The sequence below is a fragment of the Lynx canadensis genome, chromosome B2 (genome assembly GCF_007474595.2).
Source record: "Lynx canadensis isolate LIC74 chromosome B2, mLynCan4.pri.v2, whole genome shotgun sequence".
Taxonomy (NCBI): Eukaryota; Metazoa; Chordata; class Mammalia; order Carnivora; family Felidae; genus Lynx; species Lynx canadensis.
Window position 1 is genome coordinate 130626910 of NC_044307.1, and position 22144 is coordinate 130649053.

General features: G+C 40.3%; 1 protein-coding gene and 1 non-coding gene across 9 annotated transcripts in view; both read left to right on the forward strand.

Annotated features, from left to right (window-relative positions):
- Window positions 1-22144, forward strand: part of STX11 (syntaxin 11) — a 54875-nt gene that overhangs the window by 18443 nt on the left and 14288 nt on the right. Inside the window, exons 1-2 of one of the 8 annotated variants that reach the window (XM_030316521.1) lie at window positions 8819-8823; window positions 14524-14529. The exons of 6 other annotated variants lie outside the window; for them this stretch is intronic. The gene's annotated coding sequence lies outside the window, so the exon portion shown is untranslated. Of the gene's footprint in view, window positions 1-8818; window positions 8824-14523; window positions 14530-22144 lie in introns of those variants that run through there. One more of the 8 variants, XM_030316520.1, reaches the window with a different exon arrangement.
- Window positions 11117-11220, forward strand: LOC115515165. The gene has a single exon (XR_003969216.1). It is a non-coding gene; the product is annotated as a small nucleolar RNA U13 (small nucleolar RNA).

Sequence of the window (22144 nt, forward strand, 5' to 3'; positions counted from 1 at the left end):
AATTAAAAATCGGCCGATCTTTCACACGTGTGTGTGTGTGTGTGTGTGTATGTGTGTGCGTGTGTGTCTGTGTCTTTCTGCCTGTCCAGTGTGTAAGCACACGTGTTGACAAAGAGAGATCAAGAAAATCACTCCTTCATTTAATGACTAAAATAGATAGCAAAGAACAGAGAAGGAAGTCGGTTTGCATTTCATTCGATGTGCCATTGCCCAAAGTTAATTAATATCTTAATATGTAGTAAAAGAAAATAAATTTAGAGCTCTGAAAATCATGAGCTTTATATCACAACTTTTTAAAAGTAAATTTTAAGAATCTGAGGATTCTGGCCCAGGAGGGTGCTTGACAGATTTGCCTTGGGTTCTGTTACAGACCCAGTTTGAGGCACATTTGCTCAGTGGTCAGTGTCTGTTCTTCTCTTCTTCCTGCAGCAGTGCTTTTTGTAGTACGTGGCCTCTGCCTGGTGTGGGAGCTCCTACTGGGCTCTTCTGTCTTTTTCTGGCCCGTTCTTTCCCTTGTATTATTTCTGTACCTGCTTGTTTTTCCCCATAACTTACAGACTTAGTTGAGGGCAGGGATTGTGATTTCTGGATTTTTCAATCTTTGAATCTCCTGCAGCTCTTCTATTATAATTTATTTACATTAATTACATTTAATAAACAACCTTGAATGTGGTATCTGAGTTAAGAGGGGATCCTTGGGTTGAGAAAGTAACCAGATTGGTTCTCTATTGAGAACATACTTCTTGTTTAACCTGACATCGCCAAGCAAAGACACCAAGGGCTAACATGGGCATATTTATCTTGTGAATGTCTACTTTAAGTACTAAAAATGCCAGTCACTTGACTGACGGCAGGGAGGGGAGGATTAAGTCATCATGAAGCAGCACTTACTAGATGTAGACAAAAGTGTAGAATGTTCTGCTGGGTCTCACCTAAGTCAACTTAAACACATGTCTACACCATCCAACATCTTAGAATAACATTGATACTAAAAATCAGAATTAAAAATCATTGTGCAAGTGACAACATAATTCAGGCTCAAAACATGACTCTGGCGGCATGTGATGTCCTGTGATGACCATTTACCATGTTTTCTTACGTCTTTCTTCCCATGCCTTGGCATGTCCCTTGGTTTATTTCAAGTATGACTTAATTTATGTTCTAATTTTTTGTCTTGCTTTTACAGTGAATATTATATATAGGGAGTGTCTGAGTGGTTGGAAATAATTCTTGACATTCGTTCTTTTGCTTCTATTTTGTATAGTTCAAACTTAGTTTATTGCTGAAGTATAGGTTATAAGTTAGGCCACTTTGAATTTTGTGGAATACTTTGTTAACTGTGAATTCGTTCAACTTCGATATTTTCCTTAAGAATTGGAATTTTTAAATAAAAGGTTAGGGTGGTGAAATGAAATATTTTCTCCCTTAGAAAATGGAGAACTCTAGAAGATGAAACTCTTTACAACTTGTTCCCTAAAGAATCAAAATTATAATAGTGTCAACTCATCTGAAAAGAGGAACATTCCATCCTGTCGGTGTATATTTGTTGTTGTTTAGTTGGAAAATTTGTCAAGTTATTAATTGCCCTTTGCCAAAACTTAGAGTGCTATAGACATTTTCTCCTTTTTGTTGATATCTAGATACCTATACATACCATGGATAACAGCGTGAGCACAGCATAAGGGTTTTTAAATTTGTATTTTTAATTGAACCATAGTACAGGAAATATCATATTCGTTTCAGGTGTGCAACATAGTGACTTGACATTTATATACATTACAATGCTCACCACAATAAGTGTAGTTACCATCTGTCACTGTACAATGTTATTACAGTGTTATTGACTCCATCCTCTATGCTGTCCTTTACATTCCCGTGGCTTGTTTATTTCATAACTAGAAGTTTGTAGATCTTAATCCCCTTCACCCACTTCTTCCATCCCAGCACCTCCCATGCTTCTGGCACCACCAGTTTGCTCTCTGTATTTATGAGTATGTTTCTGTTTTGTTTTTGTTTTTTCATCTGTTTGGTTTTCTAGATTCCACATGCAAGTGAAATCATGTGGTATTTGTCTTTCTGTGTTTGACTTATTTCGCTTAATATACTGCCTGCTAGGGCCATCCACGTACACAATATGTTTTTTCATTTGTATTCTTTCCATCTAGTCCTAGTAGCTAAAGCATAGATAAATCTTATATTCTGATTTTCCCACTCATTTCTGGCTAAATTAATAAGTCAAATGTATTATTTTTAATTTGCATATATTTTCCAAATAGCAGATAATAAATATTTCATATTTTTATTGAGAATATTTTATCTCCTGTGAAATGTATTTCTATATACTTTACTCGATAATTTATTGCCATGTTATTTTACCAGTTGGGGTGTCTCTGCATACAATACCGAGTACCTACACAATGTCTGTTATGTTTTGTGCAAATATTTTCTTCCAATCTCTTGCTTTAATCCTTAGTATTTGTTACTCCTTTTTGTTGCAGAGAGATTTCACATTTTATTTAGTCAAATTTGGTTATCTTTTTCTCTGAGATTTCTTCCATAGCCTCACATCTCATGGAAAGTTATCATTTTCAGGGCGCCTGGGTGGCTCAGTCGGTTGAGCATCCGACTCTTGATTTGGGCTCAGGCCATGATCTCACAATTTGTGAGACTGAGCTTCGAGTCAGTCTCTGTGCTGACAGTGCAGAACCTGCTTGGGATTCTCTCTCTCTCTCTCTCTCTCTCTCTCTCTCTCTCTCTGCCTCTCCCTTGCATGTATGTTCTCTCTGCTCTCTCCCTCTCTCTCTCTCAAAATAAATAAATAAAATAAACTTTAAAAAAAGAAATTAAAAAAAAAGAAAATTATCATTTTCCCAGAGTACTGATATTCAACTTCACTTTCTGTTAGTGTTTCTGTTATTGATTTTGCATTTTTAATTCTTTAATGTCCCTAAGGTGTATCGTAGGGTCTCCAGTAAGTATTAGAGAGGAATAAATTCTTTTTTTGTATGAATATAATTTATTGTCAAGTTGGCTTACATATAACACCCAGTGCTCATCCCAATAAGTGCTCTCCTCAATGACCATCACCCAATTAAGAGAGGAATCAATTCTTACTAGTCAATTATACCAGCCTAGTTGCTTATTTTTTTTCCCTCCACTATTATTTCTTGATGGCTTCTTTCCATATACCAAGATTTTGTATAAAATTGGTCTATTTCTTAGTGTTGTATTCATGTCCATTAATCTAATTTTTGTGTTTGCAAAATTATTATGCTTTTAACTATGGTCTTATGCAAGTGGTAATATCAGCAAGAGCTTTCCTCTTTTTACCAGTGCTATATTCTTTTCAATTTATAAAAAACTTTAATCGTTTATTATTTGAACTTTATTTAAGGATCATTTTATTTTTTAGAATTTTTTTTAAACCTTGGTCAGAATTTTGGATTTAGTGCAATCAAAAAATTAACTTGGGGGGAATTCCAGATTCCACTAATACATGTGTCTAAGTGCTCATTCTCAAGTGGAATCTGTAAAGAGGTGGTTGTGTGAGAAAGACAGGGAGAAAGAAGTACGCAGGAAGGATGGAGAGCTCCTGGTTACCTGCTGCCAGAATTCACAGCATTGCCCTATAGGTGGTGTTTTGGATTTCCAGAAAGCCTGTATCGTTCTTTTTTCCTGCTTGCTTCTCTTCCTTCCTTCCTTCCTTCCTTCCTTCCTTCCTTCCTTCCTTCCTTCCTTCCTTCTTTCCTTTCTCTAGTTTTTAATTGTATCAAACATGCACACATAATTGAAGAGTAATGAAAAATGAAAGTCTGATAAAAAAAAAAAAAGTCTGTCCCTTTCTATTTCATTTATTTCCCTCTCCCCAAAGGCAACCACTTTCAACTACGTTTACTTATTCTTTTGGTGTTTATATTTGTATCTCTAAATAACATGCTTCTATTACTATTTCTTGATTTTTCCGTTTTGGGCATCATCTATTGATTTCCTTGTGCAGAAGGTGATGATTTAGCTCATTTTCAGCCCTTGCTGCCAGAGACAGGCACCACTCTTGTTCCTTCAAGAACTGTATTCATCCTCCCAGTACAGCTGAATCCTAATTTGAGTTACATCAATATGTAACGATTATATGCTTGTGGTTATGGAAATACCAATTACAGCAGATCCATGTTTTATATCAGGATTACTCTCCTATAACTACATAATTGTTTGGGGTTGTTGTTGGTAGTTTAATTTATACTTACAACCTATTCAATCCCAAATTGTCTAAATCTCCTCCCAAGAAATTTGGGCCCATCAGGAATTCTGAGTTTCATGTTTCTGAAGAAATCTCTCCTATAGCCTACTATACCTAGTCTAGACAGATGGCCTCCCAGTCCAGCGCACAGCTGTCATCACAGAATTTCCCTTTGCTGTTATCCGGGGGTGCTCTCTGCCTCTCTCCTCTGTTGAATTTCAGGTTAGGATTCTAGAGTCTGTATCTTTTTCGCTTGACTTCCTTGTTTTGTTGTAAGGCATTTCCCTGTCTCTTTCTGAGAAAGATTATAGGAAATATATATTTTTTAACTTTTATTTATTTTTGAGACAGAGAGAGACAGAGCATGAATGGGGGAGGGGCAGAGAGAGAGGGAGACACAGAATTGGAAGCAGGCATCCAGGCTCTGAGCCATCAGCCCAGAGCCCGACACGGGGCTCGAACTCACAGACCGCGAGATCGTGACCTGAGCTGAAATCGGCCGCTCAACCAACTGAGCCACCCAGGCGCCCCAATATAGGAAATATTTTTTTAAGACTTTGTATATCCAAAAAAATGTCTTTATTCTACCTCATATTTGATTGATGATTTGGCTTGAGTATAGAATTCTGGTTTGAAAATACATTTTCCCCAAAAGTTTAAAGGTACTGTTCCATTATTTTTTAGTTTCCAGCGTTGCTGTTTAGAAGTCCAAAGCTTTTTTGACCTTAGATACTTTGTAGGTGATCTGTTTCTATTACCCCTACCCCCAACCACCACAGTATGATGTCTTCTCTCTGAAATTTCTGTTATTCAGAATTTGAATTTAAAGTACTGGACTTCCAAATTCCTTTTTTAAATTGTTTTTCACCTCTTTCTTTCTTCTTTTTAAAAAAAATGTTTGTTTATTTTTTCAGGCAGTGGGGAGAGTGGCAGAGACAGAGACAGAGACAGAGAGAAAGAGAGAGAGAGAGAGAGAGAGAGAGAGAGAGAGCGAGCCCCAAGCAGGCTCCACGCTCAGTGTGAAGCCCGACATAGGGCTTGAACTCATGACCATGAGATCATGACCTGAGCCAAAATCAAGAGTCAGATGCTTAACTGACTTGAGTCACCCAGGCACCCCTGTTTCTTCTTTTGTACTTTATGGAAAAAAGTTTTTCATCCTCCTGCTATGATATGGGTCCGTGTGCTGGACAGTAGGTGAAGGAAGAGGACTTGGAGGTCCACATTCCATATAAAAACATTAATCTCATCCTCCTCTTTACAGATAAAGTACCTCTCACCTGGTATAGATTCAGAGTCTAGCCTGTCTAATGACCTGCTAAGGAAGGACAAAGGATGATAGGTCCTCTCCCTTCTTAAAAAGGCTTTAACCAAACTCTGTTTTTAGCCCCCACCATCACCTCCTTTTTCACAGGTACTCAGGCTTTAATTCTGATTCCTGGGTATTTATCAAATGGTGTAATTTAGGTTGTTTCTTGGCATTCTCTACTGTTAGCTTAAGATTCGATGTTTTAACTCCTTGCTAGGTTAGTAATCCCTTGTCCACTTGCTTTACAATTTCCAGAATTTTATTGTTGCTCTGTTCTCTCTGATCTTTTTCCTTGTCAGTGTATGCCTTTGTATAAGTTGTTTGGGTAGGATTTTGGAAAGGAGCAGAAATAATGTTTACTTTGCCATTTTATCCAGAATATAGGGGTCATCTTTGAAAATAGAAATGTGTTTTCTGGAATAAGTGGTATATTAAGCTAAAAGCAGTTAACAGCAGATATATTCATCAAAATAGCTACCTTTGCCTTAAAAAATATAGACTGGAACATAAGACTGGGCTGTTTAAGTGGGCAAGTTTGGATTTGCATAGGGGATGGGGAGGGGCAAGGGTCATCTCTGATTGGAGAGCATGTCTAGAAGGAGGACAGGATAAAATGGCCATAGTGTAGTTTCTTTAGGCCGCAATAAGTTAAAAGCAAACATCTCAGTTCTCATCTACAAATTTTACTGTTGATGTTCATGGAAAGCATGTATGTTCCCCACCAGGAGTAAAAGCCTAAGCATTGCCTTGGTTGAGAATTCACTCACTGTGTGTCAGGCATCTTACCGAGTGCTCCTTGAGATTGCTGGTGTTATTCCAATTTGCTTAGAGCTGGGAGTCCAGTGCAGGCTTATTTGACTTTGCAACCTCTTTTAAATGTACAGCTATTATATCTTTGTGTCATAGTTGATACCAAGTGTTGAAACTAAGAAAATTTTTGTCATCGCACAGAAAACTGAAGACGTGTCTCCCTTATCATCTTCATAGTCCTGTCTTTAAATGTGTCAAAAATCAGGAAGTTGCCTAAGTCAGTTTTGGTTTCAGCTTTAAATATTTCAGGGGTCTATTTCACATGTCTGGATTTTCATGTCTTTCTTTAAAAGTGCTTTCTATAAGCTTTTTATGTTGCCGTTGTTGCTTATCTTAAAAAATACTTTTAGGGCGTCTGGGTGGCGCAGTCGGTTAAGCGTCCGACTTCAGCCAGGTCACGATCTCGCGGTCCGGGAGTTCGAGCCCCGCGTCAGGCTCTGGGCTGATGGCTTAGAGCCTGGAGCCTGTTTCCGATTCTGTGTCTCCCTCTCTCTCTGCTCCTCCCCCGTTCATGCTCTGTCTCTCTCTGTCACAAAAATAAATAAACGTTGAAAGAAAAATTTAAAAAAAAAAATACTTTTAAGGAACTGAGACCACATCTCTTTTGCTCATTGGGCTAACCTTGTCCTCTCATATTGCCTGGCACATAGTAGGTGCTCACTAAACACTTGTTGAAGAAACGTGTAAGTCTGTCACAGTAGCCCATGCAAACGCACGTGTCTTGATTGATGTGCACAAGAACAGCAATCATAGCCTATTTTATGAATGTTACTTAAAAGCTAGCTAACAGGATGCCCGACTTGTTTCACACAAATAAAATAAGCCTAACATGCCATCGTTTGTATGCTGACATATGTATTTTAGCTAATAAGATTGAGATATTTTATTATAATGTTAAAATCGAATTATCATGAATGCTCAACAGAAAGTTAGGATATTTAAAATTCTACGCATTTTATGGTTGTTGAAATTATTCTACGTGGGTATTGACAGTCTGTGCATAGGAGAATAGATCCAGTTATTCTTCAGTATAGAATTTTCTGCAATTTTGGGCAGGTAGGAGTTTATCTCTTGATTCCAATTATGACTGTTACCAATATCACTGTAAAGATTCAACTTTCCTTTTATCCAAAATAGAAGCTCTGAAATAAGGGAAACTTTAAATTCTGTTAATATTAAAAGGTCAACACCTTTAGCTGTTGATTCTACGTAGCAATAAGCAGCATGGCTTTTTTGTGGAAGAGTTTATATTGGGGTAAATGTGTAAGAAATTTGATCAGATCCTGCTTTTTATTTTGTTAGTTTTGTTTTGCAAGGAGCCGCTGTTTGTCTTCTTTGATAGGCAAAATGTAAGATACTCACCATGAAATAAAAACTTTCATTGTAAATGAGTTTGTTTCCTTGGCCCTCCTTCATACAGTGAATGAAAAACATCTGGGGTGCCTGGGTGGCTCAGTTGGTTAAGCGTCTGACTTCGGCTCAGGTCATGATCTCTCAGTCTGTGAGTTCGAGCCCCAGGTCAGGCACTATGCTGACAGCTCAGAGCCAGGAGCCTGCTTGGATTCTGTGTGTCCCTTGCTCTCTCTGCCCCTCCTTTGCTTGTGCTCTGCCTCTCTCTCTCTCTCTCTCAAAAATAAATATTAAAAATAAAAAAGAAAAACATCTAATTCATACTTTCTTGTGGTTCTGAGTAAAATTAGGGCATTAATATTCTATCTCCTGAGTAATCAGAATAATACAGAAACTGGTGATAGAATAGTTGTGTGGTTTTATAGGATGGTTTTAGATCACGTGGTCTGTATATGTTTTCTAAGGAGTAGTACTTATAGTATTTTGAATAAATAATCTGGTGAAATAAACTATGCATGGCAATGATGCAAAATAATAATGTCTAATACCATGTTTGTAAAATAGTTTAAAATTTATAGAGTGATTTTGCATGTATTATTTACATCATTTAATGATTCCCTCCCCCCACAAAGACCCTTATGAGGCAGGTGGTGTCATAACCATTTTATAGGTGAGGAACCTGACACTGGGAGTCATGAGATGTTTTGCTCAACTTTATACAGCTGGGGATGGAAGTTGGCATAAGTCCTCTGACAGTTGGCTGAGTACCCTCTCTCCCACACCACATTTGCCGTCAGGACTCATATCAGTGAGCTGAAGAGCCAGACTTTTCCCTACATGTTCCTGTATCCAACTGAAAGGCAAAACAAAGCCCACCACTACTAAGAACAAAATTTTACTAGTGGGGTAGGGAATAGGGCTTACCTTCCTGAGACATACATGAGGGAGATGTTCGATGGATGTTTACTGAATTAAAATTGTTAATCTGGAACACCTGGGTGGCTCAGTCAGTTAAGCGTCCAACATTGGCTTAAGTCATGATCTCCCGATTCACGAGTTTGAGCCCCATGTCAGGCTCTGTGTTGACAGCTCAGAGCCTGGAGCCTTCTTCGGATCTGTGTCTCCCGCTGTGATTCTGCCCCTCCCCTGGTCATGCTCTGTATGTGTGTGTCTCTCAAAATAAATAAACAAATAAATACATTAAAAAAAATTTTTAATTGGTAATCTGCTCCCAAAAGAAAACCTGGTCACTGACTTTATAAACTCTAAATCTTGAAGATGTCAGTCCTCAGACCGACTTAGTCACCTCTAGACTCTTTCACAATCTCTGGGGTATGTGAAATTGGGGAAACCATTTTGAGACTCTTAAATGTGAAAGCAAAACAGGAGGATTCTCTTTCTTTTTAGAACTTCCTTCCCCTTTCCAAGTTGTCTTCATTGTTCCTGATTTCACCTGCACAGAAGTGGTGGTGGTACAGAGTACAGCAGGACCTGCCTGTGGGCCTGTATCCCTGAGGGAGGCCCCAGGTGGGAAGAAACCCCAGGCACTCCTACGGTTTAGCAAGAAGCCATTGCATATGTCACAGGGTCAGGGTCAGTGCTGAAGCCTGCATCTTAAGTATTCACAACTCTATAAATAGAGAAGAGTCTGGAAGAAAATGTTTTAGACTTATCCCTGGTTATTTTATAGAGTTACATAAAGTAGCATTAGAGGATATGAATTCTTAAATTTCCATTCTGTATCATTTGACTTCTCTTCCTCCTCCTTCTTTAAAAGAAAGAGCATGTGTTGCTTTCATACTCAGAAAAAAGAGATTTTACAGTGAAAGAATTGCAACAAAAATTATTTAAAACCCCAAATAACACAGTAATGCACAGATATTGTTTACTTATGACTGTTGGCGAGATGGGTAATAAACTGTTGCTACTGTATCAGTAAATGCACTGTTTATACTAATGGTTGCTGAACATCCTTTGGGTTTTTGAGTGAATTAAAAATCACAGAACAGACAATAGCAAGTAGCGTATGCAGAGAGCTTACTCGACCGGGCACTCTTTGAAGAGCTTTATGTGGATTGTCTCATTTAATTCTGTCCACCATCCCATGCAGAAGGGAAGATAAGGTGGAGAGAAGAAATGTGACATAAGCGGAGGTTTGAAAAGCACTCATCTATTAGGTGTTGCCCTCTCTCACTGCTGGGAATCCTGAAGGCAGTGAGGCAGTCCAGGCTAGACCCAGAGGCGGATTGCCAGTCTCCTACATTTCCCTGAGTGTCTGTGGAATTCGGAGCAGATTCTACAACTCTGAAAAGAAATAAACTGATTGCCTTTAACATGCTGAGAGATTAATAGGGTCATCGTCAGTTTCTGATGCTCCTTAGAAACCTCGATCACATCGCACTAATTTTTATTCTTTGTAGCATGATAGCCAGAAACGTCTCCGGTCCCAGATGACAAAGGAAGGTGTGGGAAATGGGAGTAAAGTCATGTTTGGAAGGGGCATTTTGTCTGCCCAGTGTTCTTTATGTTGGCAATCTGAATGGCAGACTTGTGATACACTTGAAACCATCTACCTCCATTTCAGAACTGGCTCTTCAAGTTCTCAGAATCTCTTATCAGACTGAAACTCAGCCAAGGTTAAAAGTGCCTGGTCTCTTTGCACTGTCCTACCCCCACTGTTCAAGAACTCCTACTTAGCACCCTTCATTACTAAACGGTTTCTGCAGGCCCTTTCTTGCAGAGGCTGCTTGTGTGTGAGATAACCTTTTTTTAGCATCTTTTTTTTCTCTCTCTCTTTACTATGATTATGACCACAGTCTTCAAAAGGAAAGAAAGGCTGTCCTCAGACATGGTAAGAGACACATGCTCCTTTCTGGGTATGCTTTATATTAATGTCTGTGTACAATATGAACAGAATATTGTAAATGTGCACTGCATTAAAATCCAAGTAGGCAGGGGAGCCACGATCACCAAGTAGGGGACATACACCATCAGGACAGTCCGTTGGTCCATGCTACTTATGTTTGTGTTTTAAAACTCAGAGCAACAAACTTTCAATTTATTTTATTTTATTTTATTTTATTTTATTTTTAAATTTTTGTTTAACGTTTATTTATTTTTGAGACAGAGAGAGACAGAGCATGAGCAGGGAAGGGGCAGAGAGAGGGGGAGACACAGAATCCGAAGCAGGCTCCAGGCTCTGAGCTGTCAGCGCAGAGCCAGACGTGGGGATCGAACTCACGAACTGTGAGATCATGACCTGAGCTGAAGTCGGACGCTTAACCAACTGAGCCACCCAGGCACCCCCAAACTTTCATTTTAATGCCTGAACATTTGCTTTTTAAAAATTATGATTTATCCAGGATTCATGTCATTCTCTTAGGTTCTCTTTAGAGGAGAGGTGGTTTGAGATCCTCTTGTAGGTCATAAGCATGATGATTGGGTGCTCACGCTGTTTTGTGACATGCGCCACCCTTAAACCTTGTTACGACGTCAGCACATTACCTGTCTGACATGAAAAGAAAGAAGAGATGGTTTGTCAGTATAACGAACCACCTCCCAAATCATACTGTGATTTCTTACAGTCATAGGATTAGATGAGATAATTCATATAAAGCTTCCACAGCACTGTGTGGCAGAGAGTAAGTCCTGGGTGTTTCTCTCACTCCGGTCACCTGAGCTCAGTCATATAGAGGCAGTGGTGTGTGAGCTGGGGGCTGCCTCTCTCTCCGTGTGGTCCTCATCCTCCAGGAGGCTGGCCTGAGCCTCCACGTGGCGGCTTCCATGTTCCCCACAGCAAGAGAGGGCAAGCCCCAGTGTGCTGTGCTCTTCAAGCCTCTGTTTGCATCATGATTTCTACTGTTCTACTGTCCTCTTTCTTTTTCTTTCTTTCTTTCTTTCTTTCTTTCTTTCTTTCTTTCTTTCTTAATTTCTTTTTTTATTTTTTTCAATATATGAAATTTATTGTCAAATTGGTTTCCATACAACACCCAGTGCACATTCCAAAAGGTACCCTCCTCAATACCCATCACCCACCCTCCCCTCCCTCCCACCCCCCATCAACCCTCAGTTTGTTCTTAGTTTTTTTTTTTTTCAATATATGAAGTTTATTGTCAAATTGGTTTCCATACAACACCCAGTGCTCATCCCAATAGGTGCCCTCCTCAATACCCATCACCCACCCTCCCCTCCCTCCCACCCCCCATCAACCCTCAGTTTGTTCTCAGTTTTTAAGAGTCTCTTATGCTTTGACTCTCTCCCACTCTAACCTTTTTTTTTTTCCTTCCCCTCCCCCATGGGTTTCTGTTAAGTTTCTCAGGATCCACATAAGAGTGAAAACATACGGTATCTGTCTTTCTCTGTATGGCTTATTGCACTTAGCATCACACTCTCCAGTTCCATCCACGTTGCTACAAAGGGCCATATTTCATTCTTTCTCTTTGCCACGTTCTACTGTCTTCTTGATCAGAGCAAGTCTTATGGCCAAGTCCACATTCAGAAGGTAGAGAAATAGACACAACTTCTTGCTGAGAAGTACAGCTAAGAATTTGTGGCCCTTTTTGTACAATCATGTGTAGTCTGCCTCTGGCAAAGTTTGTTCACGTTTCTCCTATGCTCCCCTTCACCCTGGGATTCCCAGAAGTCTCATATTATGGCATCAGCTTCTAAGTCGAGGCTTATCCATGATCTGCATTAATCTGGACACAGATGGGACCCCTGCAGGTACAGCTCTTTCAGTGTTTCCCCATACACACCTAACCTATAATGATGAAATAGGGAAAGGACAACCAAAATACGTAATCCATTAAAAGAAAACCAGAAGCACATTTACAGGATACACAACAATCGCAGTTCCACGGCAATTCTATCCGGGTCCATGTTGCTAGGTCCCTCCATTCCTGGGCCAGGGGGTGGTTGATTAAGACCCAGTTCTGCTTCTCAGGACTAGTTCACTGATACCTATTTTCTCCCCTGCTCTTGGCTCCACCTTCTGAAACATTCCTCTTTTCCCATGAGAAATGGCTTATTTCTGCTTCTAAATAGATTCTTTAGCCTACTTTCTGCTCATAGAAAAGCAGGCACCCAGAGGCCTCTTTCCTCTGAATGATCTCTGTCTTGTTTCTGTTATTTATCAGTAAAACTCTCTTTAAAACCTGGATTTCCCATGGGGCGCCTGGGTGGCTCAGTCGGTTAAGCGTCTGACTTCGGCTCAGGTCATGATCTTGTGGTCTGTGAGTTCGAGTCCTGCATCAGGCTCTGTGCTGACAGCTCAGAGCCTGGAGTCTGTTTTACATTCTGTGTCTCCCTCTCTCTCTCTGACCTTCCCCACTCATACTCTGTCTCAAAAATAAATAAATGTTAAAAAAAAAACAAAACCAACCTGGATTTCCCAAGAATCCCATAGAGTCCATGCCCCTAAAACCACTTCCCCATTTGTTTTCAACACAGATCTCTGTTTACTTTGGGCTGAGTGTCAGGCTGCCATGAGGTAATAACACCTTTGGGAGTCTCAGAGCCCTTCTCTTGCCCAGCTGAGAAGGCCTTCTAGGCACCACATTAAATTTTACAAAGGTCTTTACTCTGAAGCCACTTCTTACTATAAAAATCTTTTCTTCCAGCTGAAGAGACTAGAGGTAAACGGTTTTATTTTCCAAACTCATGAATTCTGGCTCTTCTCTGTTTTCTCTACATAATGCTTACTAATTAGATCACTCTGTTTTCTTGGTTTGTTTTTTTTTTTTAAGCTCATGTCTCCCTTGCAGAACCTTATATGCAGCTAGAAGCACTCAACGCACATTTTCAGCCTTCTGCCTGGAGAGCTTTGCAGCTGGATCCAACATTCACTGTGTGCATTTTCGATCTTTTGTGCTGCCACAGACAGTGGCTTTGCCCATTGTCTTGCTGCTACGTCGTAATGTGTGCTGTCTTTCCCCTGACTGCTGCAGTTTCCTCATCACCTTCCCCACCTCCACTAACATTTTGCATGCCATTTTCCCAGTTTTTGCTAAATGCTACCTCACTGCTTTTCACCCACTGTCTGGTCCCAAAGCCATTGCTGAATGTTTTAGGTTTTTGTTATCGCAGTGTGCTACTTCTAGGTACCAGTTTCTGTATCAGGTAGTTTTTGCTGTGTTGCACTGGGGCTCCCCATGGCAAAGCCCTTTTGCACAATGCTTTCCAAGACGCTACTTACATCATCATATTTGCTCTTGTCCAAGTGGCCAAAGCAAGTCCCATAGCCACAAATTTGAGGAGTTGAGAAATAGTCTATATGTCTTGACTGGAAGAGCTGCACAGAATGTGCAGTGAATTTTTGTTTCAATCTTCCACAAAGAATATGTACAAATTTGGAGAAAGAATGGGGCACTTGGGAGGTCGGGTCAAGAAAATAGCATGTGAACGGACGGTCATCACATCATGGAAATGATGACTATGTGGTATTAAATTAGTAAAATTAATAGCAATTATTTATCAAGTTTCCTTTATCGAGGTTCCAGTATATGCCAGGCTCATGAAAATGCTTTATATATGGTAGAATCTTTTTGCTATCAATGGAAATGTCTATTCCATAAGAGTTTTCCCCCCTTGCTAACAGCCATCTCTTCACCATTATTTGTAGGTTACTTAAATACAATGAGCGTTTCTTTCCTTATCTTTAAAACTAAGGTATGGTGCAAGATAGTCACTAAAGTCTTTTTCTGCTTCTCTGATTTTATCTGACATAATTATGGGGTTGATTGAGGAGGAAACACACATCACTTCCCTTTATCCATCTGATTTCCATACCAATGGAAATAGAAGGAAAAAGCACCCAGAGGCCAAAGTGTTACTTCTGTTATCAATAAAGACCAGGTTGGAGGAAGTGGCTTCATTGGTGGGGAACTCTGCTGTATGTCCTTGAACCTAGAATTAGATGGACTTGCACTCCGCAGCAGCTGACCTCTGCACTCCCACCCAGGAGCAGAGCAAAAGAGAACACCAGTTCTCGGTTCTCGGTGGTAAGCCCACTTTCAAAAGGAAGAAGGAAGAAAAGCTTGGGCTACCATGGGCAGCTTCTCCTTCCAGATTCACCAACTGGATAAGCAACTCTGTGCCTCTTGGCTGGCGGAGGTGGAGAGAGATGTCTACAGGGAGGGAAATGTCCAAGTGATGACAAATGTTTCTTCTTAACAACACTTATATCACATACCCTCCCTCAACCCCTTTTAATTTATTTATTTAAATTCAAGTTAGTTAACATACAGTGTAGTCTTGGCCTCAGGAGTAGAACCCAGTGATCCATCCCTTACGTATGATACCCAGCTCTCATCCTTAATGCCCATCACCCATTTAACCACCCCCCTCCGCCTTCAGGAACCCTCAGGTTGTTCTCTGTATTAAGAGTCTCTTATGGTTTGCCTCCCTCTCTGTTTTTATCTTATTTTTCCTTCCCTTCCTTTGTTTTCACACAGCTTCAGCACAGGATTGAGTGGACAGAACGTGAACATAGGATCTGGACAGATGTGGGCTTAAATCCCAGCCTTCTTAACTTACTGATGGGCTGAATTGGATAAGGAACTTAACTTTTCTGGGATCCAGTTCCTAGTCAACTGAAAATTTTGTTACCTTCCTCACAAAGTTATTGTGAAGATTGTTGATGGACTGCGTATCAGTTGTCTGGTACACAGACTGACTCATATTGGACACTCAGTTTGTCACTGACATTAGTTTTTCCTTCCTTTCTTTACTTAGTAGGTTTGCTTCCAGAGGGCTGCTGACCCACGTGCAGCTTACCGTTGCTAAATGCTTGGCTTTTATCTAATTTCTTACCAAATTTCTGCTACAACCTGTAAAGGGAATGAGAGGAATATCAGTGGCAGTATATATATGGAAATATCTGAGGAAAGGTTTGACATTTTAACCCTGAGGCAAGAGAAACATTTGGAAACAAATGAAAGTGTATCACCACAGAGTTCAAAGATGTTAATAATGACAATCTGAGTCATCAATAAATTGTATCCAGTATCCTCTCGTTAAGGAATGAAATACATCAATGCATTTTTTACAAATGTATATTTATTTTTGAGAGAGTGCGCACACGCGAGCACGCATGCGAGCAAGTAGAGGAGGGGTAGAGAGACAGGAGACACAGAATCCCAAACAGGCTCCAGGCTCTGAGACATCAGCAAAGAGCCAGATGCGGGGCTTGAACCCACAAACTGAGATCATGACCTCATGACCCAAGCCCAAGTCAGATGCTCAGTGGACTGAACCACCTAGACACCCCTATCAATGCATGTTAGAAGAGGATTTCCAACAAAAAAATGAGTGAGCACCTTTCACATTTGAAGGGAGAGTTTCAATTAAGTAGATGTCACTTACATGGAAAAACCTGCATTGATGATGTTGGATAACTGAGATTTTTCTGTGCGGGTGTAAAAACTGTCAACTAAAAATAACAATTTGTTTCCTTGAAGAATTGAAGAGGAGTAAACAGCCAACAGGATTAGAATCAGTGGCTCATAGGACTTTGTCTATGAGAAAGAGAATATGAAAGAAACATGTAAAAATTCTGTGAGATTGTCCTTTAACCATCATTATGAGTTGGGAAAGAAAAGGTCATTAATGATTCTCAAAAACTCGATCGGTTTTCCTTTTTTAAAAAATACCCCATGGAATAGTTATAAAATATGAAAGTTTAATCAAAGATATATTGGACTCAACATTTATTCCCCTTGATGTTTTCTTTTGTCTTTCCTGGGCACAAGTTTGGTTCACATTCCAGGGCCAAAGCCAAATCAGTCATAGGATACAGCAGCTGTTTTTGTTTGTAAATGCTAATACAGATAAGACTGGAAAAACTTGTATAGATGATTCGAACCTGGATCCTGGAGTGCTCTTCTCTTCACTCCCTCCCTTACCAAACTCCTTCGTTAGCTTTTCCTCTATTATCACTTTCATGCTCCTGACTGTAAAACTCGTATTTCCAAGTATCGGTGCTTTGTTATTTCAAGCACTTATGTCAGTCCTAACTACAGTGAATCAGTTATAAGAGAATTATCTACGAATGTTAATTCTGTGGACTTTTGGCAAGTTGTGACGAGTTACTCCTGCCTGATAGAGTAACAGAGGCTCTAATAGCCAAAACATTGCAGTGTTGTTGGGGAAACTCTTGATGTAAGGAAATTATTATGAGAAAGAAGGTGATGATTCTAATGGTGAAAAGATTTTCATGTGTTCATTCAGATCTAGGTTATTAGATGCGGATAGTTGTTGCAGCTACAAAACCTCAACTAGGGAAGGGGATACGGTCTGAATGCTCGTGTCCTTCAAAATTCACATGTTGAAATCCTAATCCCCAGTGGGACTTTGGAAGGCAGTTAGGTCATGAGGATGAGGTCTTAATGAATGGGATTAATGCCCTTTTAAAGTTAGCCCCAGAGAGTTTGCTTGGCCCTACTGTATTGTGAGGACTCAGTGAGAAGACAGCCATTTATGAACCGGGAAGCAGGCCACACCAGGAGCCTTGCTGGCCCCCTGATCTCAGACTTCCAGCCTTCAAAGCTGTGAGAAATAAATTTCTGTTGTTTATAAGCCACCCTGTTTGTGGTATGTGATAGCAGTTCAAACGCACTAAGACAGGAAACAGTTCCCAAAAGATTAAAGATTTCAAAGTGTTCACTATAAGTCTCTGGAAAAAGAAGCTAGTGTAGCTTTTGTGGTCACATTTTCTGGATTCAGGCCTCAGCTCCACATTTATGAAATTTGTGATTTTAAGCAAGTTGTTTAACTCATTAGGCCTCAAGTTTCCTCCTCACCTGTGAAAACAGGGATGACAATAGGGCCTCACAGGGATTGCATGGTGCTTGATGCTGTGTTGGGCACTCTACAAATACCTGATAAATGTTAGCCATAGAGCAGAATGCAGATGCAGGTTTGAATACAGGAGTGGCTGCTTTGATGTACAGTGTGTATCTGCAGAATGCATTCAAAAGCATATTGCTGTAAGTAAAATCCCCACTGGCTGTTTATTGGCCATGCGTATCAGACTGCCCTCGCTTCAGACACTGGCCAAAAAGTATGATTGAGGGAACTGAAAAGCAAAGATTTCAGGGAGCATCAAATGAGTAGAGTGATTGAAAAGTAGAGACTATCTGCTCTTTTAGATTAGATTCTCCCAAAATGCTTTGGAAAAACTCTTGGCTTTGCTTTAGAGAGGAAACATGACATTTATTATTATTTCTTCTAGCCTCAGAGTTTTATAATTGTAATCCATCTTGACTCCCACTCCTCAGACTCTGAAATTGTGCTTTGAGTGAACCCCAAGAAATTAAACAGTTGTGTTCTTGCCAATGCACTTTGGATCCAACGCAACTTTTTTAGAGCAGCAGCAAAAAGATAAGACCTTTTAGGAACTCTTTCTATTTTAGCCTATAATTTTCAGAAGTTCAAAGAATGATCTTTACCTCTTAGATGTGCCATTTTTTTTAAATCAGGAAACAGAGCAGAATACCAGGTTTTACTCATTTGAGTGAAATTATTTGTGGATCTGAATCCACCTGTTTGGGAAAGTACACTTGTTGCTGGTTAAGGGTTGTGTTCCTATGGTGTGTCCAGAAAGGTGACTGCTAACTTACTGTGACATGGGACCTATGGGACTCCTGGCCCCACCAGATGTCTGTGGTGCCGCTTGGACAGGAGGGACTGGACAAGGTGGCCAAGAAAGGAGTGTTCAAGGCAACCATACAGGGCTGTGCAGACTGCACCCCATACCCAGATGATTCACCACAGAGAGAGACTAGAAATCCATCCCATGCTCAGTTTGCCAGATGCTGTTCCCTGGTGTAGGGCTGCATCACTCAGAGAAGGGGGCACGCTTCTAGCATTCACGAGGATGTCATATGGTCCCTGTGCAAAGGTTCATGAAGGTGCCATATGGACCAGTGGTGGGCCTAGGCATAAAGACACATTCTGATTTGTAATCATCACTTTATGTTTACAAGACTTAAAAAATTGCTCTAAACCCAGGACTTAGGAACTATAGATTGTACAATCTGAAAATAAGACCATGGGCACTTCATTATTGCAGTAAGGAGTCATTACTCAAAAGTCCTCATTTGGAACATCTATCTTGGGGCAGGATCTTTTTAGTTTCATTAATAGCTATAACTGTATACAAAGCCTATGTGTGCGTATGTCTCTCTCTCTCTAAATGTGTTTTATTTAGTTCCTATTGAAACAAGAATCCTAAACTTTCTGAACTCAAGTAAAGAGAAATAAAGTCTCTAAAACATTTCTTTGTCATAAATACAGAAAGGACGGCCCTTCTGTGCTTTTGGGTTTGTTCCCCTCCTGAAATCTACAAGTTGAGTTTCATAATAAACCTCACATGGTTGGTACATTGCGCTGCGTGGAATTGTGTATCCCCATGTCTGAAGTTTCTCACTGCTTGCAAAGACACTTTAACATATTGCTGTGAAACAAAGAAAGGTTTTGGTTTCTGGTAATAGGCGAAATTTGTTTAATGTATGTATTGCTTAATGTACATTATATAATGTATAGATTATATAAAGACCTTAAAAAAATTTTTTTAGGGGCGCCTGGGTGGCGCAGTCGGTTGAGCGTCCGACTTCGGCCGGGTCACGATCTCGCGGTCCGTGAGTTCGAGCCCCGTGTCAGGCTCTGGGCTGACGGCTCAGAGCCTGGAGCCTGTTTCCGATTCTGTGTCTCCCTCTCTCTCTGCCCCTCCCCCGTTCATGCTCTGTCTCTCTCTGTCCCAAAAAAAATAAATAAACGTTGAAAAAAAAAATTAAAAAAAAAAGAAAGTGGTCCAATTCCATTCTTTTGCATGTAGCTGTCCAGTTTTCCAGAACCATTTATTAAAAAGACTGTCTTTGGGGAGCCTGGGTGGCGCAGTCGGTTAAGCGTCCAACTTCAGCCAGGTCACGATCTCGCGGTCTGTGAGTTCGAGCCCCGCGTCAGGCTCTGGGCTGATGGCTCAGAGCCTGGAGCCTGTTTCCGATTCTGTGTCTCCCTCTCTCTCTGCCCCTCCCCCGTTCATGCTCTGTCTCTCTCTGTAACAAAAATAAATAAAAACGTTGAAAAAAAATTAAAAAAAATTTTTTTTTAATGTTTATTTATTTTTGAGAGAGAGAGATAGAGCACAAGCAGGGGAAGGGCAAAGAGAGAGGGAGGCACAGAATCCAGAGCAGGTCCAGGCTCCGAGCTGTCAGCACAGAGCCCAATGTGGGGCTTGAACCTACAAACTGTGTATAGTCCTGAGATCAGGACTTGAGCTGAAGTCAGACACCGACTGAGCCACCCAGGCACCCCTATAAGAGCCCTTTTAAATTGACTCCCTCTTTAAAGTTCTTATCTCCAAATACAATTGCATTCTGAGGTGCTGGGGTTAGGGCTTCAATATGTGAATTTGGGTGGGTTATACAATTTAGCTGTAACCATGTATGAACGGGTTTGTTCTTGTTCCCCTTAGAATAAGTAGGCATAAAGTTTTTCTTTTATGATCAGAAATATAACCATGTTGTGTTTACAGAAATATGACCATGTGTTGTGTTGACAACGGTTCCCTTACAGGCAAGTAGGAACTTTCATAGTTGTCTTTGTAGCATCGAGTATACAGACTATGTATGTATTATACCCCCCACTCATTGACCTTCCGAGGTATGCAGAGACCTACCTTCTTAATCTTTCATTTCCTGTCTTTCTGAATCTTTCCCTATTGAGTTTGTTCAAGATTGCCCCCAACCTGCTATTATAAGTTGTCCAGAACTTCATTATATTCATGAATAAAAAAACTGCCATGATAATTATCTATGGAATGGGTCACAAGTTTGGGTGTGCACTGGCATCACCTGGAGATCACCCTAAGTGTACTGAGTCAGAAACTCCAGGGGACCACGCATCTGTACTGTTTGCGGCTCTCCAGAAGAGTCTATCGCTTCCTAAAGTGTGAGAACTACTGAGCTACCACCACTTCTCTGTTCCTATATATTTTTGTACATAAGTTCTGTCTAATTGCCCAATGAAAGAAGGCTTAGGAAACTTCCCCTTCCTTCCCTGTGGGATCTTGTTCTCCAGACAGATGATATGCATGCCTGAAAAAATTAGAAGACATAAACAGATTTCTGGTAGTTGGTCATAAAATTTCTTTTGAATTCTTCATCTCTTTGTGAATCAAAGCACATTTTAGCATTATTTTAGCAACTTTATGAATACAGTTTACTAAAATTTATTACGTTATTCTTCGTCACAGTGAAATAGGACAGTCAATAGAATTGTTTGATTTTCCCTTTTTGTTTTCCCTAGTTTCATTTTTAGGATCTCACAGTACAGAATCAAGCCACTGGATGTGTAGGTCAGTTTGAAGTTCTTTCTGTACCTGCTTCTATATTTTGGTGTGACTACAGCAAGGAATACATTTTAACCTTTTGGGGGACAGTCTTAGAAATAGCTTCTTGGTTGACATTTTTTTTCTATTTTTGTTTTTTTCTAATATATTTTTTTTATTTATTAGTTTTGAGAGAGAGAGAGGAAGCATATGAGTGGGGAAGGGGCAGAGAGAGAGGGGGACAGAGGGTCCGAAGTGGGTTCTGTGCTGACAGCAGAGAGCACCATGTGGGGCTTGAACTCACTAATCGTGAAATCATGGCCTGGGCCAGAGTTGGATGCTCAACTGACTGAGCCACCAAGGTGCCCCGTATTTTTGTGTTTTTTAAATTTCTTTTTTCTTTTTAATTTTTCCAAGTTTTTATTTAAATTCGAGTCAGTTAACATACTCAGTGTAATATTAGTTTCAGGTGTAGAATTTAGTGATTCATCACTTATGTTTGCCACCCACTGCTCATCACAAGTGCCCTCCTTAATACCCATCACCTGTTTTACCCATCCCCCTGCCCACCTTCCCTCCAACCCTCTGTTGTCTATTGTTAAGAAGCCGTTTCCTGTGGGGCGCCTGGGTGGCGCAGTCGGTTAAGCATCTGACTTCAGCCAGGTCACGATCTCGCGGTCCGGGAGCTCGAGCCCCGCGTCGGGCTCTGGGCTGATGGCTCAGAGCCTGGAGCCTGTTTCCGATTCTGTGTCTCCCTCTCTCTCTGCCCCTCCCCCGTTCATGCTCTGTCTCTCTCTGTCCCAAAAATAAATAAACATTGAAAAAAAAATTTTTTTTTAAAAATAAAAAAAAAAAGAAGCCGTTTCCTGGTTTGCCTCTCTCTTTCCGCCCACCCCATGTTCATCTATTTGGTTTCTTAAATTTCACATATGAGGGAAATAACATGATATTTGCTTTTCTCTGACTTGTTTTGCTTAGCATAATACTCTCTAGCTCCATTCACGTTGTTGCAAAAGGCAAGATTTCATTCTTTTTGATGGCTGAGTAATACTTCACTGTGTACATAGGCCACATCTTTTTTATCCATTCACCAGTCGATGGATACGTGGGC